The 16,585-nt window shown below is 43.6% G+C and overlaps 1 protein-coding gene across 1 annotated transcript in view; it reads left to right on the top strand.

Moving 5' to 3' along the window:
• Positions 1-1,101: 1,101 nt before the first annotated feature.
• Positions 1,102-16,585, top strand: part of LOC107218667 (neurogenic locus protein delta) — an 81,959-nt gene continuing 66,475 nt past the window's right edge. The window contains exon 1 of the mRNA XM_046736675.1: positions 1,102-1,153. The gene's annotated coding sequence lies outside the window, so the exon portion shown is untranslated. The remainder of the gene's footprint in view (positions 1,154-16,585) is intronic.

The following is a 16,585-nucleotide window of genomic DNA, read 5'->3' as shown; positions in this document are numbered from 1 at the left end:
CTGGTTTTTAGGATGCTGTGAGAAGAGAGATTGTCAAATATGTATATTCGAGATCGGGTACTCGATAGTATATCTCGATACTTTTTTACCACCAATTATTATCGGAAACAACATTCACGCGCACGCGAAACTACCTTCAATTTTTATTTACCAAAAAGAAAGAAAACGAAACGTCCACCGACTCACGGCACAGTATCAGCTTTTGGGGATGTAAAACGCGTAACCACTGTAAATTCGGAATGATGCAAGATGGTCACTTACTAATCGTGCATCGTGAGACGGTCTTGTTTACATTTATTGGGGCACAGACGAGGAACGATTCGAGCCGATGTTGTGATGGAATGTCAACAACAGCTGAGATGTATGTTCAAGTTACGTCAGTCGATCAGTAATCGTCGCGACGCTGGTAGAGTTCGATCGGTCAAGTCTTGTCGGAATCGAAGTTGCGATGCTAAGAGTTTCAGAGTATTTTTCAGTCTTAAAAATAATTGGAACAAAGTTGGCTGTTATATTCGGTTTGTTGAGAGTTCGAGCGTATTTAAGTGAAATTGATCCACGGTGCGACGATTGGAAGAAAGTAACGAAGAGCGCAATCGTGTTGAGTTTTGTTTAAAACTCATTGAATGTTTATGCGCAGAGATCGTCGTGCAGAAAAATTTCGAAGCAGTTAAATAACGTCAATATTTAGCGACAGTGACGATTACCATGCCTTCTCACTGACAAAGGACGACTTTAAAGAGGACGTGAAGGTAGAATAAAACTCTAGTGTACGAATATCAGTTGCGTAATCATGATTCAGTCAGGATGGTGGTAATAAAATGACAATATCAAGAGTGATGATCGTGACATTATGTTTTTTTGTTAATTCAAGTTCATGTTCAGACATTATCACGGATTAAAATTCGATCGTTGGTGGTACAAATATCCGAAAAGATTGTTCCTTTCCAAAGTCAGTGGTTTTGAAAGTGCGACGATCATCTATATTACGCGTGAAAGAGTGAAGTGGTCGAAGCAAACACCCGGAAATGACTAAACTGCAACACGGATCTGACAACGAAGGAGGGAACGTCTTCGGATGGGTCTCTAGTATCTGGATGGTCGAGGATTCACGCTCTCTGCTTGTTCTTCCCACTTCTTTCGCCTCGACGGTCTAGTGAGTATTATACATATGTGCATGTGTGTACGTTATTCTTGAGTCATCCTCGAGGTATTTTTTACGGAAACGCGCATTTCCTTGGACAGCAAGGTCTTCGGTAACTTGCGTCTGTCTTCGGTAATCTTCGGCACAGTTACTCGAGTTGCGCTCTTCGTTTCAAGCCTATTTCGTACCGTTCAACTCGTCGCTCTATCGACTCGTTATTATACGTGTATGAAATTCTGCGAAGAGACCAACGACGCAGCAAACATCGCGGTACGAGAATAGAAAAAAATTTGTGGAAGTTCAGCGTTGTTTCACATCACATGTTTATATTTGGCACTTCGGACGAACGGAAGCGTTTGTTTATAAGCCAATTAATAGACACCCCTTCTTAACTCATTCATCCTAAATTTAACTGAGACGTCGTAATATTAAGACAAGAAATCACATTCATATGCAAGCTAGCATAGAATAATTAAATTCCTCTTAGTTTTGCACAAATAGCCTGTGAAGTTTGATCATTATAAAAGTCAGCGAACGACGGTTTTCCCTACTTTGTACGCAAACCTGAATGCCTTACTCTATACAATCCTTACCACTTTTCACAAGTGAAAAAGAAAATGTGCTGGCTGTATTACTTTTATGTCGTCACTAAATATGACACAAAATGCAGGTACTCTTGAAGTTTGAAGAGAAACAAACAATTTATTTAAAAATTGGAACGAATGCTGCCGGGAAAAGGCTTCGTTGGCCAGTTTGGTAGCAGCAAACCAGATTATCGATCAATTTGATATCAATATCTGAAATGTAGGCTATAATCCCGAGACTTGGTATTACAGAGGTAATGAGATACGGTATTGCAGGCAACCACAATTGACAGAGCGTATCAAGGTCTTCTGTTTATAAAGTACCAGCTATTTTGTTCATTCAGGATACTCGATTGCCGTGCCATGCCGTTTCTAAGCTCGCTTTACTCGATTCATTCGACCATTGTTTCGATGGCTAGCCGTTTTCCGTTTCCAACGGTTAAGGTTTCCCCCAGACGGATTCGAGGCAGAACCTCCGGAGCTGGAACACCTGGGCGACAAAATTCGTAAAGGAAACCCCGCGATAATTGATATCACGCGTGCTGGATAAAACACGCGGTTTCAATTTCCTCGAGCAGCTACACACGTACCGTATATTGTACCCTGGACATTAGAAGCTGCTTCAACCTCGTTCTCGAGTTCGCTGCACTCGACTATCTTCCACTACACCGTTTCCTGGTAACTTTTCATTCGCGGTATAATTTAATTCCACCTCACGGTTGAAACCGCGTAAGAAGGCGTGGATTTTCATCCACGCAAACCTTCATTTTTCCCGATCGCGTTTCCGGATTCAACTTATACACAGCTTCCTGGAGCTCGCGCGACGTCCTATTTCCAAGATTTCGAATCCCCTTCAGGAAAGCGTCCCGAACACCTGGACGCCCAAAGTGTCCAAAGAAAGCTGCGAGTGCCCGCAGTGCGATATCCGAAGTGCGATAAGGAGACAAGGCACAGTTAGGCCGCAGGTACGCAAAGGGAGAGAGAAATGGTGACAAAAAATAGCTCTATACTCGACAATCAGCCACAGACAGGAAGTCTAATTTGTATTTTCCTGCCAGCCTCGCCGGCCCGGGGAACTTTTATATACCTACATGGCACATCGCGTCCTGGAAGGGTTACACGTCTGGACATTTCGAACCTGCCTAATAAATATAACGACCCAGCTTGCGTCGCCGTTCGTATAATTACGCCTGCCGCATGTGCCTTACTTCGCGTTACGTAATACGGGAAATCATTCCCACTCGCATTGCGCGTACATTGTAACAGTGCACTTATGAGTCTTTTGGTCCGTTCACGATGGCACATCTCCGCGAGTTCGATTCCCATTTCCGTCTTTCGTTTTTAACGAAAGTACGAAAATGTTATGCATCCATAACGCGGGGCTGGATCCAGTGGCTAAGTATCTCTTTTCGCACAAACGCACGCCGATTCGCACGTACGTACGTTCGATATCTCACGTGTTGAACTCTCTCTTCGTTATGATATCCCTGAAGCGCCGTTTCGTCGTTCCGTACGGTTCTTCGCGCTTGTACTTTCGTTCTGTTTCGGTGGCGATGAAATGCACTGCTGCCGACCCTAATGATCCTCCCGCTTCTCATAGCCAACGTTATACCGCTCGATGCACGCCTCCGTATCTACACCACTCATACGCGTATACGCCGAGAGACTCTCAAAGTAATAAACCAGGGGCCATTAAAGAGATCCTTGCCAACGTAATACACACGCTTGGATCTAACGTATCGTGGCCCATACCGTGCGGGAGATTACGGATAACGATGATACAGATTTCACCTGATTAACACAATTAATTAACGGGCATTGTTTATTTTCTTGAATAATGAAAAGAAACGTTGTTGAATAAACGACGGTCACCGAATGCCTACCATTGGTAAATTAATTTCAGTTTCAGAAAACGCGCGATCGTCGTTCAAATGTTTGGTCTATTTGAAGAGAGCGAAAACGGCATTTATACACTGGTCGTTTTCATCATCTGTATTGGATAATTTAGGGGAGTCTCGCCGTGTGTGTTGTTCGGTATTCGAGGGCGTGTATACCGCATAGTGTTAGTTCGATCGTGTCTAAAGAGTCCTTTGGCTTCCGGTTGGCGACGCCTAGACCACCCAGCCACCGAAAGTAGGTACCCTTTTGTAAAACGACACCTGTGGACTGATCCCTAGTGATCAGAATTTTCCAGATTTCAAATCGGTGAATACACACGAGGTATCAAACATCGGTTCGGTCCGGCGTCAAGTGACTTATAATTTGAGAAATGTATCATTTTTTCACTTCAATTTATGTCCATAACGATCCACAAATCGGTGAAAATTCGATATATTCTCGCAATTAAGACCGCAGATATTTGGACGTGTTCGCATATCTGGGCCTGGTGATATTCAAGTTTCACTTCCCGGAGTCGTTGACTTTTAAAGAGAGAGAAGTGACCCTCCTCGATTACTGTAATTTGGGTGTCTGGGTAATTGGGCGCCTCGGGCTTCTTCACCACGCGGCGACGCGTACCTATCGTCGTTTAAAATTCGGATTCTACAAGCCATTGAATCGGAGAGATCATTCGGACAAATGGATAATCGTTCCTCGACTACGTTAGAAAATTATTCCCAATTCAACGATCCTTATATATCACACGAATCGTACACGGACCAGACTAGTCCGAACCGATTCTCTAAGCTGCAGGGCAAAATCTTCACCAATCGGATGTACCAATGTTTAACCTAAATATTTACCCTCCGTTAGGGAGACGACTACGGGATCGCTTCTGTCCTAAGACGCTACTTGATCTTGAGCGGTGTTCGAAGCCACACAAAGATACGAGCCACTCGAGAAGTCGATTGTTTGCTTACCGGAAGTAGAACTTTGCCGACAATTCATACATTCAGGTGAAAGGAAAGTGGAAGTGAAATCCAGATGGCCGGTATTACGTACCTTATTTTCGAGTGTGTTCGGCTCAAGTTTTACCTTCGGATGCGTACACATACCGCTTCTTTGCGAGAGCTGTTTACTCTATCTCCAAGATACCCATTCCTCTCTCGACCGCAAGATTGAAAGAAGAAGAAGAAAGAAAGAAAGAAAGAAAGAAAGAAAGAAAGAAAGAATGAAAGGCCAGGAATAATATCTACTCCTGGAAAGAAAGAGGGAGATCGGGTTGACCGGCTAAATACCTAGGGATCAGGAAATACGTGTAAGGGACACTCGGGGGAATAAGGATAAATCCTTGTCGTCGTCGAGGTGGGACGAAAGGTGGCGCGTGGCACTGGATCACGTGGTCCCTACGAGGCCAAGAAATCGAGGCAGACTTTTTCGAAGACATCACGTTCGGCGGAGGAACGCCGTGCAGCAGCTCTCCTCTCCGTTTCATGGTTGTCGCCAGATGTCTGGGTGCTTCCAGCAGCTGCAACCACCTTCGTCGTCGTTTCCCTTCCCTCCTTTCCTGCTACCTGTACAAGTCTCGTTGCCCTCTCTTTCTCCAGGCGTGGTATTAAACGGGCTCACAAATTTTTATCAGCTGCTCCTCTCGGTCCGGAAGATCGTACGTCTCTTGAGTCTCGAGTCGGAAAATAATCTCAATCAGGGAACCTTTGTCGAATTTTCTGCAAATCCGAAACGAGCCGCGAGGAGAAAGAAATTTGAACCACCGTCGGCATTTTTTTTTTCCCATTCCACCTCCCCGTACAGCACATTCTCTTTTTGCTTTATATGCACGCGGAGATGAATTAGCAGTGATTTATTTTCATTGCATACAAGAGTAATACTTAACCAACTAGAGCGTGTAGCATTCTGCTCAGCGAAGTACGTCGAGCAAAGACTTCTCTGGCATTACGAGTACGTACGTATGTAGTTTCCCAGCAACTTTGTTTCAAATGAAATTATATCAACTACCGTTTTCACCGGGATTTTACCTTCCATACGCTGTTTGGCGGGGACGAGAACAAACTAGCGGTCAATTTACGGCTGCGTCCGTGTTTCAACGTTACACATTGTACGAGTATACACATGTATACGCGTACGATTATTTCACCAGCAAGTGCAGAAATTACGTTCAAAAAATGCGCTCGGTTTAGCTCGTTGCAATCATTATAATAAAAACCTGCCGATGAAACGATTCCACCAAACTTTTGACCGTAGATAATGAAATTTTCAAACTAACCATTATAGTCAATGACGTTGTTTCGTAGGCAAGATCCATATGGAGGAGGCCCCGTTTTACTGTCCGGCTGACGTAAATGGACCACAAGGTGTTTCTCCTCGGTAGAATATCTCCTCTCCTCTTCTCTCGACTCCTCTTCTTTCCTCCTCCGTTAGGTATAGAGTGAACCGCGTGTATAATGTATGTATAAGAGAGCCTTCTGCTGTCTTTCAGCTTGTCTCCCAGCGACAGCTGCAAATAGTCTCCGTCTCCTTCCTCACTTGGTTCCTGACTCTCGGGCCCGGTTTGGGCCTTGTTTTGGACCCGGGCCAAGAGCCGATCAGGCCCAGTATCTGCCTTCAGGTTACGCAAGTTCGTTTCGATCGATCCAGACGGCCAAGGTCAACCTATATCTCATGTATATATATATATATACAGTCCGGCTATAAACCTGCAGCACATCCTACCGTATTACCAAACACTTCTTCTTCTTCTTCTTCTTCTTCTTCTTTTTCCTTTTATTGGTTATAATCGGGATCCCTACTACCAAACACTGCACGCTACTTGCGATGCTTGTATACCGGTATATTTTCTTGCCGAGCTATTTCCAGGAATTATGCGAACATCTGCGAGCGAATTAATTAAATTTCGCCCTTTAGGTAGATCGATTATAGGTATACCTATACACCTATGTACGCCGCAAGCCGTTATATCGAAACTTTTCCCACGAGAGTATATCTCGGATACACAGTACTGTGGAAAAAAAACGAGGAAAAAAAACATAGAACAAAAATTGGATTTTATTAAAAAAAGATAAAGAAATTATATTGAAACAAGAGATGTGAAAAGAAACGAGAGAGTAATTACAGTAAATTAACGTCAGCTCGCGTGGTTCTTACTTTCATTTTATATTATTCTTTTTCGCCATTCTTATAGTACCGGTGATTGAAGGTATCGGCATCGGATTAAATTTGATAAATGGGAAACGTATGCGGATTGTAAATATCTTCTTCGTAGTAAAAAACCAAACACCGACATCGAGAGTGACTGTAAAGAATTAGTCACTGTTTCAGAAGAAACGCTTCCGAGGATACGTTGACCAACATTTTTTTCATAAAATATCAACCGCGAAACCGTGAAAAACTTGTGCAGAAACATTTCCCGCGTTCATCCTCGACCTGATTGTTTCCTGAATAATTATCCAGAGCCTAGAACAATAAATTTTCCGCAGCTGAAGTAAAGTTCCCAAAGTTTCGCCAGATAACCTTGATTAATTTATGTTCAATTCGGTGATTAGCAACCTTTGGCGAGGTGCGAAGACAGCGTGAACATCCCCATCCGTATATTAACATCGCGTGGATTCGTCACCAAACAGTTCCGAGGAGTTATGCACGAGGTTCTCGAATCGACGGAGACACGCGATACCGGAAGGTGTGTCGATGGAAACAGAAGCGGGGATCAATCGAGCTGCACGAGCAGTTACCTCGTCTCCCCTTTTTTCGCCGCGTTCAAAAATCAGGAGAAGGGGTGAAGATTTCGCGCGCGATTTACTCATTATCGGATTCCGCCCTATAGACTGCAGCTACTCAAGTGGCAACGAGGGGCGATATCCATCTTCCCTCAAACCACTTTGAGCGATAATTTCCGGGGCGTTATTGCAATCCACCGACGGACTTTGTTACGATCGTGTGTGTGTGTGTGTGTGTGTGAGTGTACGTAAACCCAAAATCGTGATCGAGGTCCCGGCGAGGTCCAAATTTTTTTTTTTTTTTTTCCTCCCCTTTCCTCCTCAAATAATAATCGATGCGATTCAGTCCCGGAGCGTGATTGATCGCTAACATTTTTATATAACGTATAATATCGACGGTGGCTACTTTGAGGGATAAAGAAGTCGTTCGCTGTGCCTCAGTCAGAGAAAGCATATTATTTTTCACGTGACATATGTTTCTGTTTTTTTTTTCCTTGTTGGTAATATATTACGTTACCTGCAGAAATATTTATTTGTGACGCTACGTTCCATACCTGTTATATGTATAGGAATAATTTCGGACCCCTTTTGTCGGAAGCCTTGGAATTATGAAAGTACTCTGTATACGTGCATACGAATTTCTCTCAGTATGCATTCCTCGAGCAGTCACGCCAATCATTCCGATGCGGGTACCACTACAAAGTATCAAGGATAATACCGGGTCGTAAAGCGATAATTAGACCCTGAAAGAAGAGCGTTTGCATCACGTTACCGGCGCGACCTACTTCAAGTCGGACACAGTTATGTGGGATTGCGAATTCATTCTCAGATCGCCGAAACGACACATCGCCGATGTTTTTTTCCTTCTTTCTTTCTTGTTTTTGAGGATTTTGGAAAGTGAAGGCTTTGACGGTTTTTTGTTTTCCGAAATCTGATGCTTCAGAGGTTACAACTATTTTCATCGAATGTAGATATAGAATTAACATCGTCTCCTTCTCCTTTTTTAATAAAACTGGCTTGTACGAGTGTAAATAAAATCATTCCGGACTCAATGTAATTCCGATGCAAGGTCTGATACATTTAAATTCTTCGACGCAATGAGAGAAAAAATTTAACGAGTTGCATAATATTTTAAACCTACAAAAATTAATCCATTTCAATAGAAATCTGTTGAAAAAATAATGTATTCGTTGGAATAAAAATTTATTGTGTTGAAATGAATTTTGATCGAATCCAAATGAAATTATATTTTTTAGGCCGAGTTCGGAAAAAAAATTTGATTGTTGAAACAATTGTTTTGGATTATTCCTAATCGACGAATGGAGTCAAATAGCATTCAAATTTGGGAAGTGTACGTCATGGACAATAGCACATAAAAATTGCATGTTTACTGTTCAAATGTCACACATTTTTAAATTCAGTTCGAAACACTTTAGTGTTTGAAAAAATTGTGTTTTAAAAAACTTCTCAAAGCGTATTAATTTTCATCACTCATTGTCAGTAAAAATGAATCCTAACCAATCCGCTTCATAATTCAGCCGAGACAAGTGCAAGCCTGGTAACAAATTTCTACTAAAGTAAACAGCAGGTACGTTTTTACACCCGTAAAGTGCTAAATGTGACCGCTTTTGCGATTTCCCGGAGGTTGGACACCGTGCGCAATTTAATTTGCGTCATTTCGCGTTAATAATTGACTTGCGTGAACACGCCTCGAGGATGATTACCGGTCGGTGAGTAACGATCAAAGAGGTTTCCTCTACTTCGCAGGCTGCTTAACGGGATATGTGGGTGAAACGCTAAATTTTTTCGATTTGCTTAAAATTTAACCTCATAACAAAGCTCCCCACAGAACACGTGGCTCTCACTCGCTTCCAATCAATCACGTTCCATATGCGTTCAAGTATTATTTAAAATAACGTTAAACAATGGTGTTTTTCGAAAAGCTCCTTGCGTTACAGTTCTTGTCGTAAAGATCTGAAAGAATTCCACAGCTATTGCACGAGCGTAGAGAACAAAAGTTACTTAAAAGAGGTTTGATGAACTAGATATTTTTCAAGAAACCTCCAAATCATCAAACCTCTTTAGTTCGAAAATTTTTGCGAAAATTGCCAATTATCAATTATCGGGACACTTAGGTAGGTAACTTGTCAGATCACAATTTCCGTGGTAACTTTTGTTTCCTACCATCGTCCAACAGCTGTGGAATTTTTTCAGATTCTTAAGCCGAGCATTGTAACGCAAGGAGATTTTCAAAAAACACCACTTTTTTAGGCTATTTTAAATAATACCTTGGCACACATGACACGTAACTGATTGGAACCGAGTGAAAACCACTTTTTTTATGGAACTTTATTATCAGGTTAAATAAGAAAATCGAATGAGTCTAGAGTTTCACAGACGTGTCTCCTTAATTCGCTCCTCCGCGACTCGCATTCGCGAGAAGCTGCAGACACGAGACCTCCTGGACGGAAATCCCGAAGCAGCGTTGTTGACCAAGTAGGCACAGCTAATAGCCGGGCTACCGGGTTGTTCCGAGGTGGAAGCCGCGAGCTATTTACGAGCTCCAAGACGCCGCGATCCTTCCTTCTGCCCCCGGGCTCCGGTGTGCCTTCCTTGTCAGGTTCCTGAGCTCCACCCTTTCACCCTGGAACCTGAAAGAGGAAATTATATGCGGCAGTAGCGAGCAGTGTTTACTCGAACAAAATCGGCCCGCCGATAAAACTTCCATTTGGCGTTATAGTTGATATGGTAAAAAATGTTAACAGTCAAGGGTTGTATAATAATCGCAACTAGAAATTTCTTTATATTACGGACGTGTTCTGTGTTCTGTCTTTTCTATGGCGACCAAATATGTGAAACGACTTACAGACTGGGTATGGACTCGGTACAGTGTTCATTGTGGTGCAGTTGAGCACATGAGCCATGTACGGATACAGAAGATGGTTGTTTCGTATGTGCCAATTGAAAAATGTAGAGTTATCGTATACGTTCCATCTTGCCGGTATAAGTTTTCCATTTTGCCCGCAAGTTGAGGACAAGATGGAATTTTTCACGTCTTTGATTAAGGTCTCGCTCAAGACTGATTAAAATAAATTATCAATATTATGTTATGCTATTTTTTTTTTTTTTACATAAAGTTAAAGCTTCCACCTACCCTCTATCACCCTAAATCGTTACTTGTACCAAGTTTTCTTGCAGCTCTAACCGTATCAAAACCATTTATATAAGGATTGCATTTCCATTTTACTAGAATTTTCTAGTAATCGTGAAAAAAAAAATAAAAATGTATTCTCGGTGTGAGCTGGATTGGTTGTGAAGATCCTCGGACGATCGAAACGAGGCGATCTTAGATCACGAGAGAGGAACTCGACACCTGGAGCCACCTGGAAACACCTGGAAAAGCCTTAGAATGGTACAATCGCACCTTCTCGAAGGTGGGATCCGGGATCAAGGCGAACGTCTGTTCCCTCTTGCGGATAATGTTTGTCCGCAACGCATCGCGCTCATCACGCACGCCCTGCAGAGATATTTTTTGAACCACGTGTGCAACGCGCGTAGTCAGGTGTAACAGACGAGGGCAAATGTGTAGGAATATACGAAGCGGCAGATGGGCTAATTTTTTCACCGCAGCAATAATTTATTGGCAGGAATCCGTATCATCGAAGAGGGATGATTGCAGCTCGAGTGATTTTTGGACCTGCTGTATAAGTAGGTGCGGATCGAAATTCATTGCAGTTATTTGCGTAACCGCAGCTGTGCTTCTTCGGATACTTTTTTGTACCTCTTTTACAGGGAATGGAATTACTTAATTTAGAAAAATAAGTATATTTCGATCGAAGTGTATAGAAGAAATTTATTCCCGCGCGAAATTTTTTTTTTCTACAATTAGCAGTAAAATGTTTTAAAAGGTCTCCGAGTTTCTGAATTCTTTGTGAATTAATTGGAGCGAAAATATAACGAATAACTACGGATAAAATCGAACAAAGTTGGCAATAATATCATACGGTTGTTAATAATAAAATATCAAATTTTTTTTTTATCGCATAGATTACGTTGATGGAACAATTTATGGATTCAATAATCAATTTTTCAATCGACGAAATTATCACCCTGAAACTAATCCAAAGCGGCCCAGAAACAAACGCGATAATTTATCTTTGTGGATAATAAAACCTCCACATGGGGCATCGAACGTTATATCAGCGCGGTAGTGAATATATGCTTTAAAATTTTGAGTCTAAAAGAGCTTGTCGCAAAACAAACCTTTACCGTTTTTAACAATAGTTTTGCTGAACCAATTCCATCCGAGATATGAATGAATTTACTGTTTCAGAAGCGCTGATTCCCTAAAATTTCTAAAAGAGCAGAAAAATCCAGTGAATTGTGAGCCAATTTTAAACCCCATAGCAAAAGATGCAAGATTTCATAATAGCAAAGGTCAAACTTAAAAACGATTGACCTACGTCAAAAATTTATACAATTAATTTATCATCCACCAGGGTTTAAAATTGTTTTCATACATTTGATTAGATGTGTCTTAATTATTTCGGATCTAAAAATATACCCGCTACTGAAATAGCAAATTTAATCAAATCTTCAACGCGTTGTTTAACAGAAAAAGACGAATCAAAACTGCTAGAAAATATATGATTTGTTTTCCGTCAAGGGTTGAAAATGATGCGTACCTAAAAAATTATCTCGCAGTTCCGAATACGACCTTCGAATCCGGTTCTCGACCTCGCGGAATTCCTGCAAAGCGACAAACGCATTTCCCTAATAATCATCGACTTTGAGGAACGAAAAACGATAGGCTATACGAAAAGGCAGCGCAGAGTGCACCGGAGACGAGGAGGCACGAGTTCAGAACTGACTCCTCGGGCTTCGAGAGGCCTCAGAAGGGCCCAAAGCCGGCGAACGCGGAACCACAGAGGACACGACGCTTGGAGGGTCCTCGAATCAGTGGATGGATGGAGTTCGCGTCGTCGCGGCAGGAATTACGGGAGAGGCAGGAAGTGCGTCGAGGGGGCCTCGAAAGGGCCTTAGTCCTTAGTCCTTAGGGGGCGTCCGTCCTTCCTGTAGTCACCACCTCCGACCACCCCCACTTTCGCCGCCTCGCGCAAACAGGCAGATGTTCGGATTCGGGCACGTGCTACACGATTCGGAGGCTTGTTGTTCCTGAACAGCGCAGCGCTTTTAAGGTCCTGCACGCTGCTCGGCAGGTATACGCGAGCACAATCGGAAGGAGGGGGGGACCTGCGAGGATCCCGGACACTTTGTGCGAGTCGCATGGTGCTGCTGCAGGTATTATACATGAATCGAGTGCCGACTGCACTCCGCCCTCCCCCCACCTTCACGGAGAGTGCCTCACTACCTGCGCACCTAGAATGGAGAGGAAGAAAGAAAGCTCCCATTCATCGGGTTAGTTTACTCGCGAAAATTTTACCACGCTTCGATTCTTTGCTGCGGGTATTGGTTACAGCTATACGCTCTTTGTGTCACGCGCCTTGGTGCAGGGAACTACCGATAATGCACGTATTTCACTCGCGATTTTGCATGATGTCTGAAATAGGAATTAGTCGAGACTATTTTCTCATTTCATATTTTCCGGCTATTTTTGCAATGGTTAAATCGGTGAGTTCAATGTTTTTCAACGGTTCTCGTTGAAATGGACGACTTTTAACGCGAAGTGTTTGTTAGTCATATTTATTCTCGCTTCTTTCGCGCTTTTACGATTTATTAACAGGTAAACGATGGTAAGATTTTTTTGCAATTTGGTAAGTTCCGGCACTGCGGTCTTGTACGGGTAATTAGAAGCGAGAATTATACTTGCTTTACGATTAAACAAAATACAGCTTTATAAGCAAGATTTTCTTAACAATTCTTAGTTAGAATAGCGAGAAAACCGAACGAAGTATACACTCAAATAATACTTTCAAGTATAAGTTAAGTTAAGAAAAATTACAAAAATTAATTACTGCGGACATATCATTCATAAAGCTTGAATATTACCGACACAGTCTACCGTTACTGTAATATTTTAACTTGGGACAGTATTTTGAAACCTGATTTCACAATGTAAATCAATTTTCCCGTGAATCGATTTTAATCGACTATATACAGAGTATAGCAAATTGCTTTTCTCTTACCTCCGCAAAATTCTAGCATATTCCCCCGCCTCTTTGACACGTGCTGCTAATTTATTGATATATTCATAGTAAAACTCATCTAGGAATAATGAAAAATAACAGTAATACTACTAGCGATAATTTTGGCAAATTCAATGGTAATAAAACGTCTCTCATACGCGTGAGCACTTTCCGCTGATCTGCCTCCCGGGCAACAGTACATCGAATACTCTACTTGCATTCGTAAAAATGATCTTCAAAATAACAGCGTACGCGTATATCGAAAAAGGGGCGTAATTGTTGTTCGTTGGACTTCTGGTGTCGGATCAGGCACTTGGTAGATTACATGTTTTTTCGGGCGTGAACCTCTCTCTCTCTCTCTCTCTCTGTCTCTCTCTCTCTCTCTCTCTCTCTCTCTCTCTCTCTCTCTCTCTCTCTCTCTCTCTCTCTCTCTCTCTCTCTCTCTCTCTCTCTCTCTCTCTCTCTCTCCCCCCCTCTCTCTCTCTCTCTCTCTATTGGCCTGCACGCCAGCTAATTCACCTACCGTATCCACGATACGTATTTCCTGTCTCGAAGACGCGCTTCGCGGTGTTCCGAGCTTGTACACGTACATTGTACAGTATAACAGAAACTAGAGGCCTTTCCGAACCTCGGATCGGTGTCCGATTTCAAGTCGATAAATCTAGAGCGTATCGAGTTCGAAGACGAGGCAAGGTACCAAAAACAAAGGACGAAATTATAAAACCACCGCTGTGCTTTTTCCTTGTCCCAAGATTGCGCAGAAAACTGTAAAGTAATAAGATTTTTCGATAAAATTACAGTAAGAAAATATAATTATCGATGGCTAGTTATTGAAAAGAGTTGTAAGTTTTTTCATACCAATGACACAAATGCGATTTCTTTCTATACTTTCGTTGATTTATTAATTATCTAACAAAAACATTAATATTGTAATTTCCAACGGTACAATAGTCGGCCGGTGATCGGCATAGAGCAGAATCGAATAAGACATCTGCACCGAATTGTTATACCCACTATATTTTTCGATCCAGCACGCGCCCTGCGCGGATGCGTTTCCGATCCGTCTTGAAAGAAAACAGTACAGTTAAACCGCACACACCGGCCTTCGTTAGGTATAAGGTAGGTAGGTATACATCCAAAGCCGTAGAGAGCCTGCAGCACGTGATGACACGCGGATGAATGCCGGGAGGAGGCCTTCCTTTTTCCCTCAAACAGACCGGGGATATAAAGGAAGTTGATCGAAAAGCTCACGTGAAAGGCCGAGGCGGGGAAAGAGTGAAAAAAACGCGGTAAAGGGTTGCGATCCCTTTTCACTTCGAACGATCGGTTCATTTCCGCTCCATCCTCCCGAGGGGCCGCTGCTTCCTCGTTGTTCCGAAAGGACGCCCGAGGGCGAAGGAAAAAATGAGCATCTCCGAAATTCGGCTCGTTTAGCGGAAATTCCGTTTTCCGCATGTGCCATCGGCTCCTCCGGCTGCTGTTCCCGCTGCAGTCTGTCGCTCCGGCACGCTTCTCCTCCCCCTTCTCCACCTCCTCCTCTTCCCCCCTATCCGCCGTCTTCTTCTTCTCCCTCTTCTTCGTCCTCTTCGTCTTCTTCTAAATTCCGCGACGTCGATCATCGTCGACGGCACGTGCCCCGGCGCTCACAAAGACACCCAGCATCCCCCGATCCGGACCATCTGTTGCTTCTTAGTGCCGGTAGTTTTGCGCCTCTGTACGCGCCTGCAGCCGCTCAAGACGCTCCTTCTGTTACAGGGGGATGATATTATGACGTGCATGCGGAGAAGAGACGCCAGCGTAGCTTTCGGACGCCGTATGCTCTCCGTCGTTACTCGGATCCCGCGTCAGCTTACGCAGCTTCTTTTGTTACACGAGTTACCAAATTACATTGTTTTATAGACCACTTTAAGGTTTACCGGAGTTCTTGGTCACCGGCGAATTCCTCGACTCCGTTCAACTCGCTTTACGGCTCGTACGTACACCTTTCAAAATTCCAACACTCCACCGTGTAACAGGCGACCCTCTGCAGCCTGCGCGAATGACTTTATCCCCGTATTGATGGATGCATTCCGACGATGCACCTTAACCTGAACCGATCACCGCGGTGCAATGAAACGGAATTAATACGCCCCTAGACACCAGAAGGTTGTTGGACCGTTGATTGAGACGTTCCTTACAGTAAACTCGGAATTCGTTTCGGGAGTAAGTATAATACGCTGGTCCACGGAGGCCAAACGATCCATTCCCGCTGTGGATAGATCCATCGAACGAATCGATCGTTTTAAGAAGGCCGATCGACCGAAAATTTAAAACTTTTCATCAATTTTGTCAAGAGATGGGAAAAATTTGTTCAACGTGACAATATTTCGAGAGTTGGAAGATAGAAGGATAAAACCCGTACCGTATCAACGACGAACGGTCTCTCAAATAACAAGGTGATCAGACGGGGGCGTCAATTAGGATAAGCGTTTCCGATTTGGGTGGATCAGTAGCCGGTACTCTCCCGGATTCGGTCATTGCTTTTTAACGACGAACGAAGGTGGATTAATGGCTGTGCGGGCACGCGCCGATTCGACAAAGGGCCCCGAGCGCGACGAAGAAAGGAAGCGCCGGATGCCGATCCGGGACCGAGGACGGATCACCAGGTCAGCGGTGCGCGTCGCGTTCCACATTGCATATATTCGAGAGCAAACGGGACGAGTATCTCGAGCATCTGCGGAAATCGTACGCGGCGAAGGTACGAAGGAGGCCGGGGGATAATCCCCGGGCGAAGAAAGGACGGGATGGAAAAATGCGAGAATAAACGACAGTTCGACGGTCGGTGGTTATCCGTCTCTCTTTCGGCAGCCGGCAGATGTTCCCCATGGGCGCGTGCCCGCTGCCGACCACTTGGCGTCCTGCTTCTATACACCAGCTGCCCGTTTTCTTCCTTCTGGAAGCAGTGATATGGAATTACTTATGCCGCAAGGCGCACATCGAACGGAACGAGTGGGTCCTCCTCGTCCTCGTCATCCTCCTTTTCCTTCGATCCCCTCTCTCCATCTCCTACCGCGCTTATCGTTCCTCCTCCCCATTCTACATCGAGATTCTCGAAGCCAGGTTGCG

The sequence above is a fragment of the Neodiprion lecontei genome, chromosome 4 (assembly GCF_021901455.1).
Source record: "Neodiprion lecontei isolate iyNeoLeco1 chromosome 4, iyNeoLeco1.1, whole genome shotgun sequence".
NCBI classification, from domain to species: domain Eukaryota; kingdom Metazoa; phylum Arthropoda; class Insecta; order Hymenoptera; family Diprionidae; genus Neodiprion; species Neodiprion lecontei.
The sequence above is the reverse complement of the archived record's forward strand: the minus strand, read 5'-3'. Positions and strand labels throughout refer to the sequence as shown.